Source organism: Tachysurus vachellii, chromosome 2, assembly GCF_030014155.1.
Source record: "Tachysurus vachellii isolate PV-2020 chromosome 2, HZAU_Pvac_v1, whole genome shotgun sequence".
NCBI lineage: Eukaryota > Metazoa > Chordata > Actinopteri > Siluriformes > Bagridae > Tachysurus > Tachysurus vachellii.
Genome location: NC_083461.1, coordinates 37530531 through 37556495, shown reverse-complemented (window position 1 = coordinate 37556495; position 25965 = coordinate 37530531). Strand labels below are relative to the sequence as shown.

Genomic DNA, 25965 nt, shown 5'->3' with positions numbered 1-25965 from the left:
ATCTAAATGCCTTCCCAATTTTCCCTCTGTACCCCCCAAGCAACCTTGGGAGAGTTTAGTCATGTTCACTCCACACCAGCGTAGCTTGATTTCCCAGATATACATTTTCATTTTATCTCTCAATAGCTGTAATATAGATAAAACCAGGACCGCTTGGGAGGAGGAGTTAGGGCTGCAGTTAGGCGACGAACGTTGGGAGAATGCCGTAGATAGGATACGGTCTACCACTTCCTGTGCCCGCCTCAGTCTCATTCAGTTTAAGGTTTTGTATAGAATTCATTTTTCCAAATCTAAACATGCAAAAATCTATCCTGGGGTAGAGGACAGATGTGACAGATGTCATGCTTCCCCCTGTCATCTAAGTCATATGTTTTTTCTGTGCCCAAAATTACACGCATTCTGGACAGGTTTTTTCGGCATTATGTCCTCCATATTTGAAGTGCAATTGACGCCATGCCCTCTGATCGCTATATTTGGTATTACCAATGAGTCAGTATCACTGAGTTCTGTACACAAAGATGTTTTAGCCTTCTCATCTTTGTTGGCCAGACGTTGTATACTTCTGCACTGGAAGGCAATAAGATGTCCCTCCATCTCTCAGTGGTTTAAGGATCTGATGTTCTTTCTTAAGTTGGAGAAAATAAAATATACACTGAGGGGTTCTACTGATACCTTTTTTTGCAAGTGGCAACCTGTTATTTCTTACTTTAGGAGACTACAGGTGTTACCTGATTAGAGTTCTAATTCGGTCAATAATTGGACTGTATGCATAACCTTTATTTCCGTTTCTTCAGTTGTTTTAACAGGGGGATGTGGGGTGTTTGTGCGTGCGCGCGTGAGTGTGTGTGTGTGTGTGTCTTTGTCTGGGGGTTTGTTTTTGTTTTGGGTGGTGGGGTGGGAGTGTTTGCTCTTTGTTGTTTGAAAAAGGAAAATGGAGAATTTCTGTATACATTCTTGTATTTGTGATTGTTGATTTTTCAATAAAAAAAAAAAAAAAAAAAAAAAAAACATTATAAAATGAAATTTAACATCCAACAAGACTGGAAAGGATTCTGAGCAATTCTGCTAATGGATCAGTATGATGTGGCACACTTATTACCATGCTCGTACACTCAAGAAGTCTTTTAACAGGCTTTACTAACCTGCCAGATCTAGTCTTCACAATCCCTTCATTTGGTTTCAAAACTGTGTCTGACACAATTACTTTTCCTGGGGACAGTTTCTTTGTGGCTCTAGTTTTACTACTTGGGACTTTAAACTTGTGACTACTGTCAGATCTGCTTTCAGAACTGGCTCTACTCTGGACAGTATTCAGTTCTGTTTGAACACTATGACTGGTCACAGACTCTTCAACCATTTCTTCATCAATACTCATTCCAGTTGAGTCTGAATTAGTCACACTTCTCCCATCATCTGTATTCTGGCCATTTAGAATGACATCATCAATATCACAACTGCCACAAGAAAAAAATTCACTGTGGTTGCTTCCACCATTTACTACTGAAGGGTCATGGTCTCTTATGTGATCTGTTGAAGCCAATGTGTCAATCTCTGTGGCTTGTCTAGTGCTTTGTCCCTGAACAGAATGTATCTTAACAGGTTGAGATTCTTTTGGGCCTCGGCTCTCCAATATCCAAGCAGCAATCCTGCCACTTAGATTCTCTTTCAGAACTGAACAGAGACTTGTGCTTTTGCTCTTTCACCTCATGTGTTTCTTCCTCAGAGATTGTGGAGAACACTGTAGTATTGGATTCTGGGTTCTCCAAGGGAAGAAGGTTGACAGGCAAGAGAAAGTTATGGTGAACAACTCTACTTTTCTTTGTAGCTGGGTCTTCTACCCTATAGATGTGCACTGTTGGGTCTTTCCAAGTTATCACATGAACTACAGAGTCCTACACATCAGCTAACTTTCCTTTTCCTCTCTCTTTTTTGTTTACCAGAAGGACACGGTCTCCGATTTCTAAAGCCACACCTCTGGATCTCTTGTTATACTCCCTGCTTCCTTTGGGCTTCAGTTGTACTTTCCTGAGCAATTTTTACAGCTTCTCTGAAATCTTTCTGAAGACAGTCCACATACTCATCATAAGTCTGCACCTCATTTTTCAGGGCATTTCCAAACATGATATCTACAGACAGCCTCGGTACCCTGCCAAACATCAAGTAGAAGGGTGCAAACCCTGTAGTTTCATGAGTGGTGCAATTATATGAAAATGTGAGTGTCTGTATCACTTGAGGCCATCTCTCTTTTGATCATGGAGGCAAAGAATGGATCATGTTCCCAAGAGTACGGTTGAATCTTTCGGTTTGCCCATTACCCATCGGGTGATAGGGTGTAGTATGGGACTTACGGACACCAGAAACCTGTAGCAACTCAGCAATCAGTCTGCTTTCAAAATTGGCTCCTTTGTCAGAATGTATTCTTTGAGAAAAGCCGTATATACAGAAAAAACTGATTCCACAGCTTCTGAGCCACCACTTTTGCCGTTTGGTTCAGGCATGCGAACGCATGGGCCAATTTCGTAAAATGGTCCGTTATTACGAGAACATCAACATTCTCTCCATGTCTCCCTTCTGCAGACCAGAAATCGATACACACAAGTTCTAATGGTGCACTCGTCTTGATGGACCCCAGTGGTGCTCTGGCTTCAGGTTCCAGAGTCTTTCCAACAACACAGCGTTTACAGTGTGAAACATACTTTTTGACATCTGTGTATTCCAGACCAGAAAAACCTCTGCCGTACTAAGTGAAGAGTCCTACTTTGCCATTGATGACCAGTGTCATCATGAGTTCCTTTCAGAGCAGCACTCCGAACCAAAGGAGGAAGTACTAGTTGGTACCTGACTTTTCCTACCCTTTCTTTGGACCTGCGACACAGAACACAGTCTCTGATCACTAGTTTTTTCCCAATGTTTAAGCATTCTCAGTGCTGATGCGGTCTCATTGTCTCTCTCTCTTCGTGATGGTCTCCTTTTCCTGTCAACAAAGAATATAACACGTGCAAGAGTGGAATCTGTTTTCTGTTTCACCCGTATTTCCTCCAGTGAAAAGACAGGGAGTGCATCCACACCTCCTTGAATTAAACTGTGAGTGCAGAGGGAAAGCTGAGCATCATGAACCGGTCTGGTGGATTCCCAGTCAAGGCAGGACTCTAAAATATCTTTCACTCCCTCATTTTCAATCTGGTGCAAATTCCCAGCTCCAACACTCTGAACACTATTCTCACACGTCTTTTGTTTGTTTTAATACCGTGAAATTAGTCTCCTTCAGCCAATGGCCAAATTTATCACAAACTGCCCATTTTAAAGCATAGAACCCTAATCTATGGGCGGGGTAACGGGACTGAGCCCATGAGAGGGACTTACTCGCAAAGGCCACTGGTCTCGTTTTTTTCTCTGTTGCAATTTATTATTTGCACTTGTATTGATCTTAAACAATGCTAAATGTAAAGTACAATTTAGTGTTGCTTTATGTTTATGATCATTTGTTGTTTACCTCAGCGTTTGTTTAAACAACTACATTTCCCATGAGCATCAGCGCGAGAGATGTTGGCAGTGAATGCCGGGATTGAGGGGACTCACGCGCTAATATTTTTTATTCGTTTTTTCTGCCTGAAAACTTGCATAGTTTTTTTGTCTCTTACGCAAATTTGTTCAGTAAAGGTTCACGCAAAGGATGAGATGCCTCCCGTCTCTTTATTTTAACCCAAACCATTTCATTCTCTCCCTCTGGTGTTTGACTCAGAACCGCACCTAATCCATCCATAGATGCATCAGTTGACAATAGGAAAGGTCTCTGAAAGTCTGGGTGAGCCAAAGTAACTGTGTTAACAAGTGCATGTTTAATTTTTTCCACAGCTAAGTCACACTCTGCAGTCCAGTCCTCAGGGTTTAGACGCTTGGGTTTGACAGCTCTGGGGCCAACTTTTCCACCTTTGATCTTTTGTCCAGCCGTCAGTTTATACAGAGGTTTGGCTGCTGATGAAAAACTTTCAATGAAATGTGAATAATAGTTTCCCATTCCAAGAAAAGATTTGATTTTTGTGGTTGATGGAGTTTTTCCATCTTCTTCCATCAGCTCCACCACGCTGAGCTCACTGATTGCAGACACTTTTGCTGGATCAGTTGTGATGCCACTCTCCGATACAATATGTCCCAGGAACTTCACAGTTTTCCTCAGAAAGTAACATTTCTTTGGGGACAATTTGAGGTTGTGGTCTTTGAGCCGAGAAAACACCATTTCAAGACGGTCGAGTGCATCCTTCTCAGTTTTTCCAAACACCAGCAAGTCATCTAAGTAACAAAAGAGGGATAGAAAGTTCTGGTCCCTGAGGATTGCAGTCATCATGCGAGAGAATGTTGCTGGACTGTTGCACAAGCCCTGAGCCATCCTGTTGAATTCATATAGCCCTACCGGGGTGGTGCATACTGTGTATTTACAATCTTCTTCATGGATTGGGATATTATAAAAACCTGACGTTAAATCCATGGTACTGAAATAACAGTTTTTCTCCAAGGATACAAGAGCATCAGCTTGGTGGGTATGCATCTTTTTCGGTTCTTTGGTTGAGCCACCTGAAGTCTGTACACACTCGTAATTCTCCAGTGGGTAATTCTCCATACTAAAACTAAAGGTGAGGCCCATTCGCTGTTGGACTTCTGAATGATACCGCGCTCCTCCATTTCATTTAGTGACTGTCTTAATTTCTGGTATTGAGCTGGCGGGACTCTCCTATAGGGAAGGCGGAAAGGCTTTTCATCTTTTAGGTGTATCCTGTGGACAGTGTTTTTGACCTCACCACAGTCCAGCTTATCATGGGAGAAAGTGCTCTCATACTCCACAATGAGGTCTGCCAATTGTCTTTTCCAGAAATCATTAACTTCACAGGAGTCAATATCGATTTCACCCAGTCCCAATTTTCTCAACTTAACTCTGAAGTCTGTTTGCAATATCTCACTTTCTTTGTGGACATTCTGAGGGACCCCTCCTGATTCATGCTTTATGTCCTCTGTTAGACGTAACTCTTCGCGGATCCACGGATGCACTTGAGCAATCTTTGCATTCCGACGAAGTACGATAGGAGGATCCAGCATGTTTATCACCTTCATGGGGATCCATCTGTCACCCCATAGCGGACACACAGTACAAGCAATCATGATGTTTCTTCATGCAGAATGAGAAGCTGAGGGCTCTACCATCACTGTACTCCCAACAGACAGAGGGACCTCTTCTTTTAGCCTTCCCCATATCAGATGCTCATGCTGTGGCTCCAGTGTCACACAATGTTTTAACATCACAGTGCCAACTCTTTTTGGGATCTTATCTCCATGCCAACGGTCAACATTGGAAAGCAGACTGAGAAGGGGATCATGACTGTTTTCCTTAACAGGCTGAGAAATATTCTCCCAGTACCATTTTGTTCTCTTTGCTTCTTGCGTCACGTGTCTTAGAACATTTGAGCCTACGATCATGTCATCATCTTGGTCTGGGACAACTAAAAAGTTTACTGTCATTTTGCATCCAAGCAGATCTACATTTAGTTCGTAGGTACATTTTGCCTTAGCCTGGCTACCTCCACATCCAGTGAGTACTTTTGTTGTGTGTTTTCTCACCTTGTCACAGATAATCTTGTGGTCCTGAAGTGTGCGTTCAGCTGCTTCACTCAATGTACAGGTTACAGATCCACTGTCTATAAGGGCTTTGAGTTCTTCTTGTCCCTCAACTAGTACTGGAACTTGAAATAGTTCATACTCGTCACTAACTTTCTTGTAAATTAGTTCTCGAAGTGAACAGTAACTAGTCTTAAAGGTACTCATTTCTGTTTCACTGTTTACTACGTTAACTACGTTAACATGGACATTAACTGGATTCTCTGGGGGCTTCAGTTTATCAGTGCTCACACTGTTTCCCTTACAGTGTGAGCTGTCTAGTTTAAACAAAGTAACTGCAATCACCCCACAACATGGTGAAAACAGGAAAAAACGGTTCCCTTTAGAGGGAACTCAATGCTGCATCAGTGCTGATTCTATGGGAACGCTTCTGTCAGGAAGTTGTGTCTGAAGCTCTGTGTGCACACACTGCATTTTAATGGCTCACACGTGACGGAGTGATTACGCACCAGCATGTCCATATAAGGGCATCTACGTCACACTACTCAAGCTTCTTTGTCTTCAGGAACCGCTCTGTGTATGTGTGTCAATTGTTTGTCCTGTCTGTCTAGTACAGGGAGAGAAAAATATATATTTTAGGGAAAGCTAGGCGAGGAAAAATAATATATTGCAAACTAAGCATTTTAAGAGATGCGTGCATACGTGCCCCTGCTTTATCACAGGGGACAACACGCAATTTCTTTGCATTGTTTGTTTGGGAGAGGCACATGCCTGGTCGGCTCTCGAGGGAGCCAGCTGAGTGCAATGTGAGGGATCCCTCTGCGTACTCTCCTATCCCGCCTGGCTGTGTTTTTCAACTTCAGCTGCGCCTTGTTGTTCGGGTCCCGCGTCCGCCGAGGTGGCGCAGCGGCTTCGATCACGGGGTTTGCAGGTTGAGTTCGCAGATATGGAGCAAGAGGCGGGTTTTTTTCTTTCTCTTTCCCTATCTGTAACTCCGTTTGCTTGGTTTCGGTTTCAGGAGCTCGTGCTGCAATTTCTTCCAACCCGGAAGAGAGCATGCTGCTTTCAGCGTCGGACTCTGAGGAGCTCGTGGTGGGCAGGGAGGGGCTTCCCCCCTCTGAATAGCCGACACAATCAGCTGCTTTCGAGGAGCTCCTTGAGGCGATGACACGCGCTGTGTCTAGGCTAAAATTGAAGTGAGTGTCATCCGTTATAAGCTAGACGACCACTTTCTGACTTTAGGCCGCAGGCCACCTTCACGTGGGCGGCTGCTGTTTTTTCCCAGACCTCCATGCCGAGGTGTCGAGGTCTTGAAGAATTCCATTTTCAGCGCGTATTATTTCTCCTGCCATGTCTGACTATTCAGCCACTATAGGGCTTGAAAGCCATGGTATGGGGCAATGCCTGGGTATCTGAGCTCCACCGAGCCACTGACTTTGCGCTCGGTGCCACAAAGCAGACGGCCCGCTCCATAGGCCGTGCAGTGGCTGCACTGGTTGCCACGGAGAGGCACCTGTGGCTCAATTTAACTAATATTAAGGATGAGGATATGTCCTCTCTCCTGGATGCCCCGGTGTCACATCAGGGCTTGTTCTGTGATGCAGTGATTACTGTCATCGACAGGCACCAGGAGGTAAAATGCCAGTCGGCTGCGTTCAGGCTTCCCTACTTCCTGCCCCACCGCCTCCGGCGTTTCAGGGAGCAGTGGGGTCTGTGCCTGCTCCTTTTCCTTGCACGGATCTCCCTGGGTTCGCACCTGCCAGTTTCAGGGCACCCGGGAGGTCTGTGCGAGGTTGATGCCACTGTCAGACAGCCAGGCAGCGTTGAAACTTCTGCCAGGGGTGTCTCAGTGGGTCCTGGATACCATAGAAAAAGGCTACAGGATCCAGTTCTCCTCCCGTCCTCCGTGCTTCCAGGGTGTGCTGCCCACGATTGTTGGATTGTTGGAGGAAAGGGGCCATAGAGCATGTTCCCCTCCCAGGGCAGGACTCCAGCTTTATAGCTGATATTTCATTGTTCCCAAGAGGGACGGGGGGCTGCGTCCGATTTTGGACCTGCGGGCTCTGAACTGTACTCTGAAAACTGTACTCTGAAGGTTCAAGATGCTCACGCTCAAGGTTATTGTGTCCCAGTTCAGGTCCAAAGACTGATTCGTGACGATCGACCTTGAGGACGCTTATTTTCACATAGGCATTCTGCCAGAGCACAGGAAGTTCCTCAGGTTCACTTTTGGGGGTGAAGTATACCGGTGTTGTGTTCTTCCTTTTGGCCTAGCCCTTTCACCACGCACGTTTACAAAGTGCATGGACACTGCCCTGGTACCACTGGGTCTCCAGGGCATCCATGTACTGAATTACCTGGACGACTGGCTCATTCTGGCCCAGTCGAAGGCTATGGCGGCCAGTCATCGAGATGCTGTGCTTGCCCATATGAGGTCTCTAGGCCTCAGGTTGGACCCAGAAAAGTGTGTGCTTTCTCCTTTTCAGAGAACCACCTTTCTGGGGCTAGTTTGGGACTCCACCAGGATGCGTGCACATCTGTCTCCCGCTCGGGTGGCTTCCATCTTGTCAATGGTGAAAGCTATTCAGCTAGGCCGAGGCCTTTCTGTCGCCGAGGCACAGAGGGTGCTCGGCCTCATGTTGGCAGCAGCCAATGTTATCCCTTTGGTTCTGCTCCACATGAGGCAATTCCAGCTCTGGTTCAGGGGTGTGGGCTTTCATCCTCGCAGACATCCCCTCAGGGATATAAGGGTTATGTGCTGTGGGCTTCGTACCCTTCTTATGTGGTAAGACCCCGGTTTCTGGCCTTGGGTCCCACTCTAGGGGCGTGTCACCGTCGCAGGACTCTTTCGACGGACGTCTCGCTTTCGGGCTAGGATGGCCATCCTGCCCAGGGTCTATGGGAGGGCCCTTAGGGTCTTGTGGCACATAAACTACCTGGAGATGAGGGCTGTGTTTCTAACACTTTCTCCCACACCTCAGGGGCTGCCATGTCTTAGTACGGACAGACAGCACTGCGGTGGTTCACCATATCAATCATCAGGGCGGTCTGCGTTTGTGCCCCCTTTTCAGGTTGGCACAGCAGATTCTGCTCTGGGTAGAGACAAGGTTCCTTTCGCTGAGTGCAATTTCCATCCCAGGGCATGTAAATAGGGAGGCAGACTTCCTGTCGAGGCAGGTGCTGAGGCCTGGGGAGTGACGTCTCCACCCCCACATGGTGGAGCGGATTTGGTATTGACGTGGCTGAGGCTCCATCTGTACGCCACCCCCTGGTAGCTCTGCTCCCACAAGTCCTAGCCAGAGTGCGCTCACGACTCATCTGAGGTGACCAAGACTCTACTGAATGCTGGGGCTCCCTCCACTAGGAAGCTATTTGCTCTGAAGCGGAGGCTTTTTCGCCTCTGGGGTGATGAACACTGTCAGGATCCAGTTCACTGCCTGGTCGGTACAGTGCTGGAGTTCCTGCAGTCTTGCTTTTCTCGGGGCCTGTCCCCCTCTACTTTGAAGGTGTACGTGGCCGCCATCGCTGCGAACCACGAGCCTGTCCTCGGGGCCTCCTTGGGTAGGCACCCTCTGGTCTCTCGCTTTCTGTGTGGTGTCAGGCAGCTGAGGCCTTCCTGCAGACCACGCCTTCCTTCCTGGGACCGCTCTGTGGTCCTGGAGGGGCTGCTGGAAGCCCCCTTTGAGCCCATGGCATCAGCCTCTGAGAAGTTTCTGACCCTGAATTTGCTTCTATTTGCTTGGCCAACTGGTGAATCAGCCACTCCAAAAGGGCTTTGGGTTCAATACTATTGATTGAGGACCCCTTTAAAATAATTGGTATGGACCTTGTTGGCCAAAAAGACCACACAAGGGTATTGTTCAGGATGATGCATAGAATTGGTATGAGTGTACAAGATGTACTAGAAACCTCCAAAGGGTTTTTCCAATTTGTCTTATTATATACCAGCAAAAGACTTACAGCATCCTAGATGTCTTTGGGGAAAATTGGGAGGAAGGACCTTCTACCAGCAGAAGTGGAATTCAGTATGAACTTTACCTGAGAGCAAAAGATCCAAACCTTGGATCACATAACTCAAAATTTGCGTTACGTATAAGAACATCAGGCCCAGCTACCAGAGTTTGTACCAGGAGACAAAGTGTTCATTTTGCTATCCACATTGAGCACAAAATTTGTATTCTAGCCTTGTTCCCAAGGCTGTTGTTTGCTGTGGAACAGGATATTTTTTTGTGAAGTGTTTCGTCCACTAGTTTCCAAATAAATTCAACAAATGCTTCCGAAAAAACTTTGATGTCATCAGAGCTGGGATTAAACATGACCCTGTCTGCATCATCCAGAGAGTCCAGCAGAGCGGTTTATCCAGCATGTGACCTCCTGTTGTTTACCATCAGACACATTAAAACTCCCCTTGACTTTTTACAACTCAATTGTTCTGTCAATGCAGTAACCTGAGAAAAATTGGGCTAATTGGATTGTGAGGTCTGGTACCGTTGGGTTCATCCATGGAACCAGAAGAGGTTGCAGTCCCAATTTCTCCTGGTCCTGAGATCATCTAGCTTGTTTTCTAGAGACCTTGACTAACAGGGTGTATAAGTCACTCATACACACACGCTCACACAGCTCACAGTTTGGTGTAAACCTAAGTGAGCAGGCGCAAAAACACACAAACAGCTGCATAATGCTAAATTGGAAATCACGTGATTCTTCATTCATTCATTCATTCATCTTCTAACGCTTATCCGATCTACCTCGGGTCATGGGGAGCCTGTGTCTATCTCAGGCGTCATTGGGCATCAAGGCAGGATACACCCTGGACGGAGTGCCAACTCATCGCAGGGCACACACACACTCATTCACTCACACAATCACACACTAGGGAAAATTTTCCAGAGATGCCAATCAACCTACCATGCATGTCTTTGGACCGGGGGAGGAAACCGGAGTACCCGGAGGAAACCCCCGAGGCACGGGGAGAACATGCAAACTTCACACACACAAGGTGGAGGCGGGAATCGAACCCCAACCCTGGAGGTGTGAGGCGAACATACTAACCACTAAGCCACCATGCCCCCCCATCACATGATTCTTTTTTTTTTTATTATTTATTTTATTAGATATTTGATTTAAAAAATTAGCACTTTCTTTGGTTTTAAACTTATATTGGTTAGTTCTGAAACAATGGGTGACCTGCAGAAAATGAATGGGCCACGATTGAGCACAGAGCAAATAATCATGACTTTGTAAAGAGATATGTCACTGTTTAAAGCTTTCCTGATTTAAGAGTCTTCAAAATGTTTCAGTTTTACACTAACATTGATCACACATGTGGTCTGTAGCATTTGTTAAAGTACAACAGGAAATAGAGTTTGAACATAGCAGAAACATAGCAGGACTTCAGTATTGCTTGTGACTTTCGTGACTATGTAAGGACATAAGTCACTGCATGTGGTCTGTAGCATTTGTTAAAGTACAACAGGAAATAGAGTTTGAACATAGCAGAAACATAGCAGGACTTCAGTATTGCTTGTGACTTTCGTGACTATGTAAGGACATAAGTCACTGCATTAAGCCTTCCTGTTTCAAGCGTCTTCACAGTGTCAGTTTCATAACCTAAAATTACACATTGTTCACACTGGCCCATTGCAGTTTACTAAGTAATTAAAACAGGAAATAAAGTTTTAAGATAACATTAGCACACCCAGTTATTTAGGCAGTGTGTCTTTAGACAGTCACTCTGAATATAGCTTTAAGTGTGTTTATAAAGACTGATAACTACTGTACAGAAGTGAACGATCAGGATTACTGTAAAGAGAAGTATTGAGATGAGTGAGTTGATTTATGCAAATGTGGAAGTAGCAGCAGACAATAGAGCTGATTTCAATGACAGCAAGCAATCATATGAAGATGTTTATGTGAATGAGGACAATTTACAGACCCAGAGGGCTGAAAGCTTCAAGCCACCTGAGAGCTCAGGTAAAATAAAGTCTATCTTCTCTGTTCTTACCCAAAGTGAGCTAGGGTAAACAGGGCCAACTGAGACAAACAAACAAGGACAACATACAGCTAGCAAGGCTAACAGAGTCTAGCAAGGCTAACAATGGCAACCAATGGTATCCTCTTCTGCATGGCTTCTGGGTGATGCTTATAAACAGTAGGATCCACCACTTCTGGATTTATTCTTGTTTTTGATTGGTCCATTTGTCCACTTATAGCTACACCTCTAAGTAAAAATGTCAAAATTGGGCTTAAAGTGTCAATATTTTTTGTGGCCACCATTATTTTCCAGCACCCTATTGAGCATGGAGTTCACCAGAGTGTCACAGGTTGCCACTGGTTCTCCATGACAACATCACGGAGCTGGTGGAGGTTAGAGACCTTGTGCTCATCCACCTTCTGTTTGAGGATTCCCCACAGATGCTCAATAAGGTTTAGGTCTGGAAACATGCTTGTCAGTCCATCACCTTTAACCTCAGCTTTTTTACCAAGGCAGTGGTCATCTTGGAGGTGTATTTAGGGTCGTTATGATGTTGGAATACTGCCCTGCGGCCCAGTCTCCGAAGGGAGGGAATCATGCTTCAGTATGTCACAGTTCATGTTGGCTTTCATGGTTCCCTCAATGAACTGTAGCTCCCCAGTCTCGGCAGCACTCATTCAGCCTTAGACCATGACACTCCCACCACCATGCTTGACTGTAGGCAAGACACACTTGTCTTTGTAATCCTCACCTGGTTGCCACCACACATGCTTGAACCAAATAAGTTTATCTAGGTCTCATCAGTCCACAGGACAAGTTCCAGTAATCTATGATCTTAGTCTTCTTTTCTTCATCAAACTGTTTGCGGGTTTCTTGTGCATGATCTTTAGAAGAGGCTTCCTTCTGGGACAGGCTGACCCCCTGAACCCCCAAACACAACCTCTGGATATGATGGTGACCACGTGCACTCAACTTTTTTGGTCAACAATGGCGAGACCTGTTCTGAGTGGATCCTGTCCTGTCTTGGGCACCATGCTGCAGCACACTTTCAGGGTCTTGGCAGTGTTCTTTGCCTATGCCATCTTTATGTAGAGCAGGAATTCTTTTTTTCAGATCCTTAAAGAGTTCATGTTGAAGAGCTATGTTGAACTTCCAGTGACCAAAGTGCCATTAAAATTCAGAATCAAACAGCGCAAAATTGACATAACCGAAACTTGGTCAAAACAAAGAAATCAAATAAGAGCAGTACTTCATGAAGCATATGTGACAAGGGTGTGGAAATTAAGTCAATTAACCGAGTGTCCCTGAGTGTACTCAGGCTCCCCCTGGTGGCAAGGAGGGGAAGATATGGTGGATGCCGTTACACATGCAATAAAAGCATCTTTAAGAATTTTTTAATTATCGTTTAAGCATTGCATAGAATAAAACCCAAACTAAACCATGTCAAAAATTTTGCTTGATTTGTAAATATCATTTTACATGTTCCACCTTTAACTCTAATTAATACCAAACAATCTCTCACAGATCCAAAACATTTTTACTGAGCATTTACGATCATTCCAGCCGTTTTTTTTAGTTGATTACCAAAAATCTCTACACAGTCCTCATCACCTAAATTATTTGGTTCCCCACTATTCCAGTACCTGCAAAGCAGAGATTTAAAAACAGATCATTGTAATAGTACATTTAATTTCACACATTTCAATCATATTAACTTCTGTTTTCTGAGATTCTTAACAACAATAGTCATAATACTGTATATTTATAGTTGTGATGAGAATATAAAAGCGAATGATCTGGAATTATATATTTTTTATGTTTCTGCTACGTTCAAATTCTATTTCCTGTTGTATTGAACACATGCAACAGACCACATGTGTGATCAATGTGGGTGTGAAACTGACACTTTCTGAAGACTCTTAAATTAGGAAAGCTTGAAGGCAGTGACATATGTCTTTACATAGTCATGATTATTTGCTCTGTACTCATTCATGGTTCACTCATTTTGTGTATGTCACCAATTGTTTCAGAACTAACCAATAAAAGTTCAAAAGTAAACAAAGTGGTATTTTTTTAATCAAATATCTAATAAATAAATCATTTTTTTTTTAAAATTAAAAACTCAAATCACCTGATTTCCAGTTTAGCATTATGCAGCTGTTTGTGAGTTTCTGCGCATGCTCACTTAGGTTTACACCAAGCTGTGTGTGTGAGTGTGTGTGTTTGCCTGTGTCTGTGCCTGTGTGTGTGTGCGTGTGCGCGTGTGTGTGTGTGCACGCATGTGCGTGTGTGAGTGACTTATAGAGGAAGTAAAGGTGAAATGATTTTCAAGGCCACGTCATTCTATTTTGCCTGCACTGTCACTGGGTTTGTGTCTCAGTATTTTCTGGTCACCTTAGAGTTGTGTTAATCACACTGTTACTATTTTAATGCAGTCAAAATAAAATTTGTTTTTGCTTGTTTGTTTTTGATAATTCAAAAATAATAATTATTTCAATCGATTTAAAATCTCATTTAATCTCACCTAATGCCATTTCTAAACCTGGACTCAACATGGCCCCAAGCCTATGTCAAGAACGAGCTGAGAGCAAGCACACACTCTGATCCCCTGCCTAGCATCCTGTTAGCTAAGGTCTCTGGAAAACAAGCTAGATGATCTCAGGAGCAGGATAAATTTCCAGAAAGACATTTGGGACTGCAGCTTCTTCTGGTTCCATGGCTGAACCCAGCGGTACCAAACTGCACAATCCAGCCACCCCAGTTTTTCTCAGGTTACTGCATGGACAGAACAATTGAGTTGAAAAAAGTCAATGGGAATTGTAGTGTGTCTGACAGTAAACAACAGAAAGTCCAACATCACAAACATTGTACCTATTTCACACTACTGCTCACCCATCCTGAAGTTCCGGACCATGAAATGTCAGGACTTCAAAGTTTGTAGGACCTCTCGTACTCAAATCACTTATCCCAATTCTCTGAACAATGCCCATCCTGAACAATGCCCTTGTGTAGTCTTCTCTTTGGGTAAATATTTCTGTCCTTAATAATTCTTAAAAATCTAGAAAAATAGGGGTGGGAGAGTGCAGCATTAGGCTGATTTTGCTGACCATTGCATATTTTTAAGATCGAAGGCTCAGGCCCATAATTCTACAGCACAATTAAAAAGTGTTATCCTCGATCATCCTGTGACCCATTCTTTGTTAGCATGGTGTGGGGTGTGGTACCTAATTTATTTATTTTTTAAACAAATTGCAACTGAAGCATGTTCCCATTCAGATTTATATATTTGAATGCTTAGGGGTTATACTATATGAGATATATATATGACGTTACACCTATGAGCTGTAAATATACTCATTAAAACTTCTGTAAAATATGTATGCATGTGCTATGTATTGAAAAGAAGCAAACACAATGTAAGCTAAGATGCATCAGACACAAGAGTATTTATTGTTCTGCTCCAAAGTATAGGACACAAAATAGACTAAAAGGAAACAAATATTATGAGATACAACACAGTTGATTTTGATGCAAGAGAACAACATCAACATATATAAAATCAAATAATTATTTGACAGTTTGCATTTCTTGGTTTTCTTATAATAAAACCTGAATTGACCTCCTCAATAAACACAGCTTGAGTTGTGAATGTTGTATCATTTCACAATACTTAATTAGTAAACATAAGTTTCTCACAGATCCATAATTGTTTAGATGAACATGGTAAGTTATTCCAGACCTTATTTTCTTGTCTGCCTGAAATCTCAGCACAGTCCTCACCACCTGAATCATTCGGTTCCCCCTCAGCCCAGTACCTGAAACACAGAATTTATTAATGGATCAGTGTACAATAATTTTAATTCCATATATTTAATTCAAGCAATTTGGTTATACACGAAGTAAGAACACCGTCAACGACCCCATCCAACTAACCAGAGTGAGCCATCACCGGAATATTAACTTCCGGTTTCCACTTTCGGGTAAATTTTGATGGCTCTGCTGACCAATGTAAAGGTTTTCTTCACCAGTGTGAGGTGTTTTTCAACCACCAGCCAGATGCCTACCGGGATGACACCACCAAGTGTGCATTCCTGATGAGTCTTCTTACAGGGAAGGCTCTGGATTCGGCCACAGCAGTCTGGGACGAGGCCATGCAGGTGCGTTTATCCTATACTCACTTTGTCCATTAAATCTGTGAAATCCTTGAGTACCCAGCTGGGAGACATTCTGTCCTTGAGTACCCAGCTGGGAGACATCCAGCTGTGCCAGAGCCCTGATTCAGCTGCAGACAATGTGGTAAAATTCCGCACGCTAGCTGCTCAGAATGGGTGGAATGATTCAGCTTTGAAGGTTATGTTCAGGGAAGGACTTATGCCCACTCTTCAGGCCGAACTCGCATGTCGAGTCGAGAACATTTCCCTGTCTCAGTATATTTTGCTGGCTATTCATCTAGACAACATGCCCCACAACCAATCCCCAAGAGCCTAGCCATTGCCAAGCCCTTTCACCTCCAAAGTGCCTGAACCCAGGCAGATTGGATATTCTCGTATCTCTTATGAGGAACACCAGCGGCACCTACATCACCAACTCTGCTTCTACTGTGGCCAAGCAGGTCATCGTTTTGCAGTCTGTCCGGAGAACGCAAGTCCAGGAGCTACTAATTACAATTACCTGCACAAATCCAGTATGGGAATAGGGTTTACAATGTTTCTGCCCAGTTCCCAGATCCAGCGCCAGCTAGAGGAAGAACTACAACTCCCTGTAACTCCTTGCACCATTCCCCTGAAGAATATGACAGTGGACAATCAACCGATTGAGGATTGTTTCATCATGCACCAGACCACACCAGTACCCTGCAAGTTGGACTTTTTCACATAGAGCAAACGGTCCTATTCATCCCCAGCCAACCGAGTCATCTTGGGATTCCCTTGGCTCTGGGATCACAACACACAGATATCCTGGACTGACAAGGAACTCACCAGCTGGTCTCCACACTGCCACAGCCAATGCCTCACACCCCACCTGAAGTTCCTATTTCTACCCAGGAAGGTCAAGAGCCCAGAGACTAGTCACAACATCACCATACCCCCAGAGAACCAGGAACTGATGGAAGTGTTCAGTAAAGCACGCACCATTGATTTGCTTCAAAAACTCTTTGCCACCTAAGGACTGAGTTCACCCCTTCTCTGCACCACAGACTAAGGCTATAGATGAGTATATCAAGGAAGCCCTAGCAGCAGGATTCATTAGGCCTTCAACCTCTCCTGCTGTGGCAGGGTTCTTCTTTTTTGAGAAAAAGGTTGGTGGACTGAGGCCCTGTATTGACTATTGTGGACTAATCGCCATAATATTCAGGATCCCTCCAGCCCATGAACAACTCAGAGAAGCACAGGTCTTTACAAAATTGGATGTAAGAAGTGCTTACAACTTAGTCTGCATACGTAAGGGGGAAGAATGGAAGACAGCTTATCTATCTTCTAGGGGGCACTATGAATACTTGGTTATGCCGTATTGCCTGACTAATGTGCCAGTGGGACAAACTGCCCCCACCTGAATTCCCACCCATGGTGCAGTATGTGCCAGACAATGCACTCTGGAATGGGTTCACTCCACCCCAAGCTCAGGACACCCTGGCATCCAACAAACAATACAGCCCACACCCCTTACCAATTGCTTGCAGGACTTCTTGAAACACTCCATATTCCATGACGGCTCGGGACTCACATGGACTTTGTTACTGTCTTCCTCAGATCACAAGGTTTCACCACAGTTCTTGTGGCCATGGATCGCTTCTCTAAAGCTTGTAAACTGATGCCTTTAAATAACTTACCCACTGCCTTAGACAACTGGTTTCATCAAGGCCAAGAGGTCTGAGTGACTGCCCATGTGCACCTCCAAAGAACAGTACGCAATCAATGTATCCAGGCAAATCATAGGAGATTCCCACACCCTCAGTATCAGCCAAGGCAATGGGTCTGATTAGCCATGAAAAACCTGCAAGTTAAGAGGACATGTTGCAAACTTAATCAAAGGTAAATCGGTCCTTTAAAAGTATTAACCCGCCAGTTACCACATATCCCCCTACTCACTCCCAAGACAGCATATCCAAGAAACTCCAATAACATGGATCCACCACCACTAGCACACATAGAGGTTCATGGGACTCAAGCATACTTGGTCAGCTCCATCCTTGGTTCCAAGAGACATAGGGCCTACCTGCAGTACCTCATAGACTGGGATGAGGAACAGAAGGAGAACACCAGGAGGTGTTCCTAGAGGGGGAGGATTCTGTGAGAACACTGTCTACGGCCTCTTGTCCAACAAGCCAGAGGGAGCCATCACCAGAATTCTAACTTCTGTTTCATGAAACTTCACTTCTGGTTTCCACTTCTGTGTCCTGTGTTTTCATGCTATTTAGTTTAATCAGCAGAAAAATACCTTGTAAATTGGGAATATATTTATGAATAAATGCAGATAAATACAAGTCTCTTACGCAGTGGTCAGTGGTGTACCATCCACCCATTTCCACACCCCCTCACTGTCTCTGTCACTCAGCCCAATCCAAGCCCGTTTGCTGCCCAGCATTTTAGTGAGGAACTCCTGGGATGAAGAGAATTATAAACAATATCAAAGCATTTCTCTCTTTCTTAACTGCTGTAAAGAAAGAAAGCAAAGCATTTCTATCTTTCTTAACTGCTGTAAAGATTATAGCACAATTTGAAAAACTCAGTTGTTCTCTCTCTCTCTCTCTCTCTCTCTCTCTCTCTCTCTCTCTCTCTCTCTCTCTCTGTCTCTCCCTCTCTCTCTCTCTCACTCACCTGTTCCTCTTGGCTGTTTATGACCATCAGATCTGCTCCTCTCTCTCTGCAGTACTTTCTACTCTCTTCCCAGTCTTTCGTCTCAGAAGAGATGTAAATACGGGATTTGAAATATTGCCACACTACAATGAAAAGTAAAACTGATCACACAGAATAGGACATTTAGACTGGTAAAATGTGTCAAGGACATCTTTAACATTTAAACTGTGCATTTCTGTATTCAGACCTCAGATGCAAATACAGACACAAGTGCTATTCAGAAGTTACATGAGTTATACATGTAACTCATATATATGATACAGCAAAGGAAGGGAATGATGTTTAACCCTGTAACACTATCATATTATTGTGTTATATTTGCCCCAGGAGTTTCTGAGACCTCTGCACTTTGGGACTTGTCGTCTGTACCGGAGGAATTTACCCTCTTATCACATGTCTACTGTAGGAAATTTAAAGTTCATCTTTGCCTGAACAAGGACATAAATTGCAAACACATGCAAAGAACATTCTGTCAATAATCTGTTATGCTTTATGGGGTTAAAATCTAGAAGGATGGGGAGAACCATCATCTTCAAAGAAGAATTTAAAAATGGAGAGAACATTCTGTCAATAATCTGTTATGCTTTATAGGGTTAAAATCTAGAAGGATGGGGTGAACCATTATCTTCAAAGAAGAATCTTTTCTTCAAATCTTTAAACAACAGTATAACTAATATCTATGCTTAATAGTGAAAATAGGTTTCACATACACAATTCGAAGAGAACTTTGAGATTGGGAGTAAACAGCTGTGTAGCCTCACAAAAAACATTTAGCAATTAGACTAATTTGAAAAGGTTTGCAAGGGTTTTCAGTTTGCAAAGGAGAATAAATATTAGATGCTGAAGTAATGAGAAAATGTCATGTGGTCTGATGAGTCCAGATTTACCCTGTTCCAGGGTGATGGGCACATCAGAGTAAGAAGAGAGGCAGATGAAGTCTAGTGCTTAACCCACAAGCTGGTAGGTCTAGTGTTATGATCTGGGACTGCTTCAGTTGGTCAGATCTAGGTTTAGCAACATTATGTGCTCAAAAAATGAAATCACCTGACTGAATATACTGAATGGCCATTCTGTTACAAACAGTGACCATTTTTACATCATGTACTCACCCAAACCAATCAACTTCTCCTTAAATCCCTCATTTTGCTTCTGTAACAGAATTCTTGCTTCAGTTACAGTGTTGTAACTGGTCTGTAGCTGGTCTCTCTCTATAGTCAAGTTGTTGTGACTGGTCTCCAGCTTGGCTTTTTCACTAATAAGGATACTGAATTTGATCCACAGCAATGTGATGCCAGTCAGCAGGAGAAAACACAGCAGAAGCAAACCCACTGTTGTCAGTCTGTAACTTTTCCTCTCTGCAGTGTTGATTCCTCTAACTACAGAGAAATTATGTAATAATTTTTAAATTTGTACATCAGTTTTTAAAAATTAAAACAGAGAAGAAACATGTTGGTACTCCAGAAAATACATACCACCACCCTGGTGTAAACTGTACATTACGATAAAACTGATAGTTATATACATATATAAAATTATATTATATAAAATTCAGGTAAATTTAGAAGTTTACATACACCTTACAGTAACACGTTTAAACGCATTACCCGACACAATTCCTGACTATAAGTATAGAGATCATTGCATGTCTTGGATCAGTTAGGATCACTATTTTATCACAAGAACATGAAATGTCAGAATAAGTGAGAGAATTCTCATTCTTGTAGAGAGAATATTTTATTTTAGCTTTTATTTCTTTCATCACGTTCCCAGTGGGTCAGAAACCTACATACAGATAAATTAAAATTTATATAAGTAAAATTGTTTAATTTGGGTAAAACTATTTGGGTAGCAAACCTTTCGCAATAGGTTGCTGGAATATTTTCCATTCCTGTAGACCCATCGTGGGGATGTTGTAGCCTATTGGTTAAGGTGTTGGTTTACTAATTGGAAGGTTGTGAGTTTGAATCCAGGTCCACCAAGCTACCACTCTTGGGCCCCTGAGCAAGTCCCTTAACACTCAGTTGTATAAAATGTGATAATATGTAAGTCACTCTGGATAAGGGCATCTGCTAAATGCTGTAACTGTAGACAGAACTAAAGTATAACAAAATGGTGAAGACCACACTACCTTGACTGTGTTGTAATTAATCCCTTTTCCAATGACATTACAGGTATACTCAGGTCATTGTCCATTTGGAAGACACATTTGTGACTATAAGTTTAAATTCCTCACTGATGTCTTGAGATGTTGCTTCTGTATATCCACATACATTTCCCTTATATTAAGTCATTTAGTTTTGAAGGAACACCTGTCCCTCATACAGCAACACACCACCACAACAAGGTGCTATAGCCCCTATGCTTCACGGTTGGGATGGTGTTTTCGGCTTGCAAACCTCACCTTTTGTCCTCCAAACATGACAATGACAATTTTTTTTCATGTCATTTTTTGTTTCATTAGATTAGAAGATGAAAAACACAAAAACACGCTTCAGTACACTTACGCGACACAACTGGTGCACCATACCGGCGAGTTAAACGCTAACACAGCAACATACTCTGAGTTACCACACTCATCATGCTACTCTCTTGTTCTCACTGTGTGTGTTTGTGTGAGAGAGAGAGCGACAGAGAGTGAGAGAGAGAGATACTTGCTCACACACTCTTACAACCTACGTAGTCCAAGATGTTAAATTATAAATTAGAAAAATTTGCAAGATGCCAATCACTGCCAGAAGAGGAAGGGGGAGAGGGAGGGGAAATACATCAAATCATTCCTTATTTAACTTTACAGTTTTTGTATTGTATTGTTTACAGTGTATAATGATGTTTATATTATTGTGTGAAAAGACAGATATTTGCCCCTGGTGTTGATGTTACGGTATCTAGTTTTCTATTCATATCGTTTGTTATTGGTGTGTGTGTGTGTGTGTGTTCAAATGTAGTGTTGTTTTAAATTATAAAACAAAATTGATTAAGTTAAATTGTAAATTTTTTTTAAAACATTTCCACTTTTAATGGATGGTTAAATTTTTCACACATTTAAATTCATTTAAGCAAATTGTAAAATGCAGACATATTTCTGAGTGTGAGTGTATTTTACCTGAGCTCGTAGGCTGCTGGAAGCTTCCAGCCCTCTGTGTCTGTAAATTTTCCTCATTCACATAAACATCTTCATTTGATTGCTCGCTGTCAGCGAAATCAGCTCTATTATCTGCTGCTACAGTTGCATAAATCTCCTCACTCATCTCCATTTTTCTCTTTACAGTAATCCTGATCTTTCACTGCTGATCTTTCACTGATCTTTCACCCTACTTCCTGTTGTATTTTGTTTACTGTAACAGGGCACAAGTGTGATCAGTGTGAGTGTTAAACTGACACTCCCTGAAAACACCTCGGAGCACATAGTCATGAAAGTCACAAGAGCTATATTCTAGTCTTCATCTGCATCAGGCCTCACTTTATTCTCAATACTTGCTCTGCACTCATTCGTTTATCACTCATTTTGTGCAGGTCAGAAATAATAAATAGAAAAAATAAATATTTTTCTAAACAAGGAAAAGGGTCGTGCAGTGTGTAGATTTGTCTCCTCAAAGCTGCAGAGTCTCCATTATGATTTGTGAGTTTGTGTTATCATCTGTGTAAAGCAGAGGTGGGAGTAAGTCACACATGTGCAAGTCACAAGTAAGTCTCAAGTCTTAACCTTCAAGTCTCAAGCAAGTCCGAGTCATTTTTTGTGAGAGTCAAGTCAAGTCAAGTCAAGTCACTGCTTTATGTCAAGCAAGTCAAGTCGTAGCTTGAGTCAAGCAAGTCACTGGCAAGTCATACAGTACATATGTTTGATGATTTAACTAAATGTATATATTAAACAAAGTTAAATCTACAGTATTTATGGACTATGAGAGTTTTATTTGCAACAAAAATTATTATATGCATTTATTTTTAAAAGGTGTCCACATACAGGTGAGTTGTAAATACAATAGAAATCTAAAAATGAATAAAAATCAAAACTACAAAGAATAAGATGTAAATGTAACTGAAATAAGGCCAACATAAAAGCATGAAAAGTTTCAATACGCCTCAAACATGGCAGAAGACCATGGAAAAGTATATATAAAAAAAGTACAATGGTTTCTATGCAACCAAATGGCATTTTTTTTGAACAGGCATTCGCTTTTAATGGGACATGAACACATCCTTAAATTAGATCATTCCTTTTTAACAACAGAATAACAACAACAATCAATCACGTCAATCAAAAAACGTAAATTATTGAATCCCACAAACCTTGAAGTGAATTAACTATTGGAGAGAGAGAGAGAGAGAGAGAGAGAGAGAGAGAGAGAGAGAGAGAGAGAGAGAGAGAGATATGATTGGAGTGAGTGTATTTTATTAATTCAAGGGATAGTTCACCTAAAAATGAAAATTCTGTTATCTTTTTCTCGCCCTCATGATGTTACAAACCTGTATAAATTTCTTTGTTTTGATGAACACACATGTAGATATTTTGAGGACTGTTTATAACCAAACCATTCATGAGCCCCATTCACTTCTATAGTGAAAAAAAGAATACTATGGAAGTGAATGGGGCTCATGAATGGTTTAGTTATAAACAATCCTTAAAATATGTGCTGTGTTCATCAGAACAAAGAAATTTATACAGGTTTGTAACATCATGAGGTTGAGAAAATTATAAAACAATTTTTTTATTTTTGGGTGAACTATCCCTTTAAATTGAATGTGTGTGTGTGTGTGTGTGTGTGTGTGTGCTTGCATGCTAGACAAGAATATGGCTTTGCTTGCAACTCTGAAGTTTTTTATATTTATATTTATGTTTTATATGGGTCCATGTGAGTTTACACCAAGTTGTGTGTGAGAATTATAGAGGAAGTAACAGTGAAAATGTTATTCAATGCCATGCCATGGCAACCACGGCTTCTATGAGAGTACCAACAAGTTGGGCTGGGCATCAAAGCACATGCCAATTGTGAGGAAGAAATTTCTACCACCAAACGTGAAATTTATTATTTTATATTATTTTTTATTTTAAGAATTTTTTATAAGACAATTACCATGTTTCAATATTATTGGTCCACAATTTTTTTTTTAAATGAAGAAAATGCAAATGAAGTGTGTTCCCATTTAGATTCAAATTTTTGAATGCTTAGGAACTCTGGGGTTATACTAAATGTCTTTACTACTTTGAGCTGTAATTATGCTCAATAAAATTCTATAAAAAATGTTTGCATGTGCTATTAAAGAAAAGAAGCAAAGACAACGTAATCCAAGATGCATCAGACACAAGATTTTTTATTGCTCTGCTCCAAATTATAGGACACAAAATAATCTAAAAAAGAAACACATATGAGATGCAACAGAGTTTTTGGTGCATGAGAATAACAACAACATTAACATATATAAAATCATATCTTTCTTTTACAGGTTGCATTACTGCCTAATGACACTTCTGGAACCATGAATGTTTCTTTAATCACTCTCCAGATGTAATAATCCAGGATTTGATCCCGGGTCCACCAGCGACACATTTATATCACATTAATAAAAAAAAAACACACACATGGATTATGCTTGATAAATTACACATTGATCTTACACCCTTGTGTCCTGCCTCATCAGCTCAAAAATTACCTTTTGCTAAAACAGGTTGTGCAGACCAAACGATAGAACACACCAAAAAATTTGCACTGTTTATTTAAATAAAAACCTGTTTGATCATCTGCTTTTATTCTTTAGATGTTTGAATACATTTGGGCTGAGTGGGAAAAGGTGTACATTTGATTCCTTGAATGCTGTATAGAAAGTCCCAATGATCACACCCTTAAATAATACACTTGTAAGTAGAAGTTTCTTGTAGATCTGCACAGTTTCACATGATAGGGCCTGAGAATGCAACAACCGTGGCTAGTTCAGTTACAGCTACAGTCATGTAAAAAAATTAGTACACCCCATTAACTATTCAGTTCTTTATTAAGAAAGGTCAACATGCCGATTTCTGATCTAGTTTTAATTTGTACCCGTAAATTAAAGTGATGTCATTGAATGTAAACAAAAAAAAAATTAAACAAAATAAATCAACAAAAATGAGTTTTTCAATTAAGGAAAAAGTTAGGACACCCTAACTAGTTAGTGTTGGTTGGATGTCCTGACGTGGCCATGTTGTTTTAAATGTTCTCCACTTGTAAATGATTTCCGGCCAGTGGAATCGCTATTTACTAATTCATTTAAGATCTTTTTATATCCCATACCAGACTCATAAGCATCAACAATATTCTTTCTGACAGCCTCAGAGAGCTCTTTGGATCTCAGCATGGTGAAACCTCTCACTTCAACAATTAAAAGCAAACCAAACCACATATCTGAGGTTCAAATAAGACAAGCCATCTTCAAAATGCTCTGTATCAGTGTTCTAATAATTTACACCTGATGTGATCCACCTGTAGGAAATTTTATCAGTTTTAACTACAAATAAATGTGGGGGTGTCCTTACTTTTTCCTCACAAGAAAATGATTTTTAATTACATTTTACAGATCATTTAAAAAAGACTTTTCTTTGGTTTTATTAGTTTAGTTATATTACTTGAATCTTCCACTATTGTTTAAATAAAGAATAAAATGTGCATATGTTTAACTATGTTCATATGTTTCATGGGGTGTTCTAATTTTTTCAAATGACTATATAATCTGTATTTTATAGACTTCCGGCTTTTTAAAAAATGAACTGAACTTCTCCATAAACAGAGTTTGATTTGATTTCATTTCACTATATTTATTTAATTAGTTAACTTTCTCACAGACCCAAGAAATTATTTGGTTAGTTGAACATGGCATATCATTCCAGATCTTATTTTCTTCCGAAATCTCAGCACAATCCTCATCACCTCCTGAATCATTCGGTTCCCCGCTACGCCAAAACCTGAAAGACAATATAATAACGGATCAGTGTTTAGTTATTTCAATTCCACACATTTAATTCAACTAAATTGAATTAAATATATACCAGATATATACCTTGTACTTGTAGCACTCTGTAAAATGGGAAAATATTTAGGAATAAATGCTGATAAACAAAAGTCTCTTACGCAGTGGTCAGTGGTGTACCATCCACACATTTCCACACCCCCTCTTTGTCTCTGTCACTGACCAATCCAAGCCCTTTTGTTGCCGAGCATTTTATCAAGGAACTCCTGAAGAGAATTATATACAATATCAAAGCATTTCTCTCTTTCTATGAACTGCTGTAATTATAGCAATTATTATATATATAATTATATGTCAAATATAGGGGCTACTCTCTCTCTCTCTCTCTCTCTCTCTCTCTCTCTCTCTCTCTCTCTCTCTCTCTCTCTCTCTCTCACCTGTTCCTCTTTGCTGTTTATGATCACCAGGTCTGCTCCTCTCCGTCTACAGTCCTGCCTGCTCTCAATCCAGTTCTTTGTCTCATTAGAGGAGTAGTACATATGTGTCAGGACTCAGCCCGGACTTTTGGCCATGTGCTAGTGTTGTCAT

The 25965-nt window shown here is 41.6% G+C and overlaps 1 pseudogene; it reads right to left on the bottom strand.

The window, feature by feature from the left end:
* Positions 1–15162: 15162 nt before the first annotated feature.
* On the bottom strand, positions 15163–25916 carry LOC132858435 (uncharacterized; annotated as a pseudogene).
* Between the last annotated feature and the right edge of the window lie 49 nt (positions 25917–25965).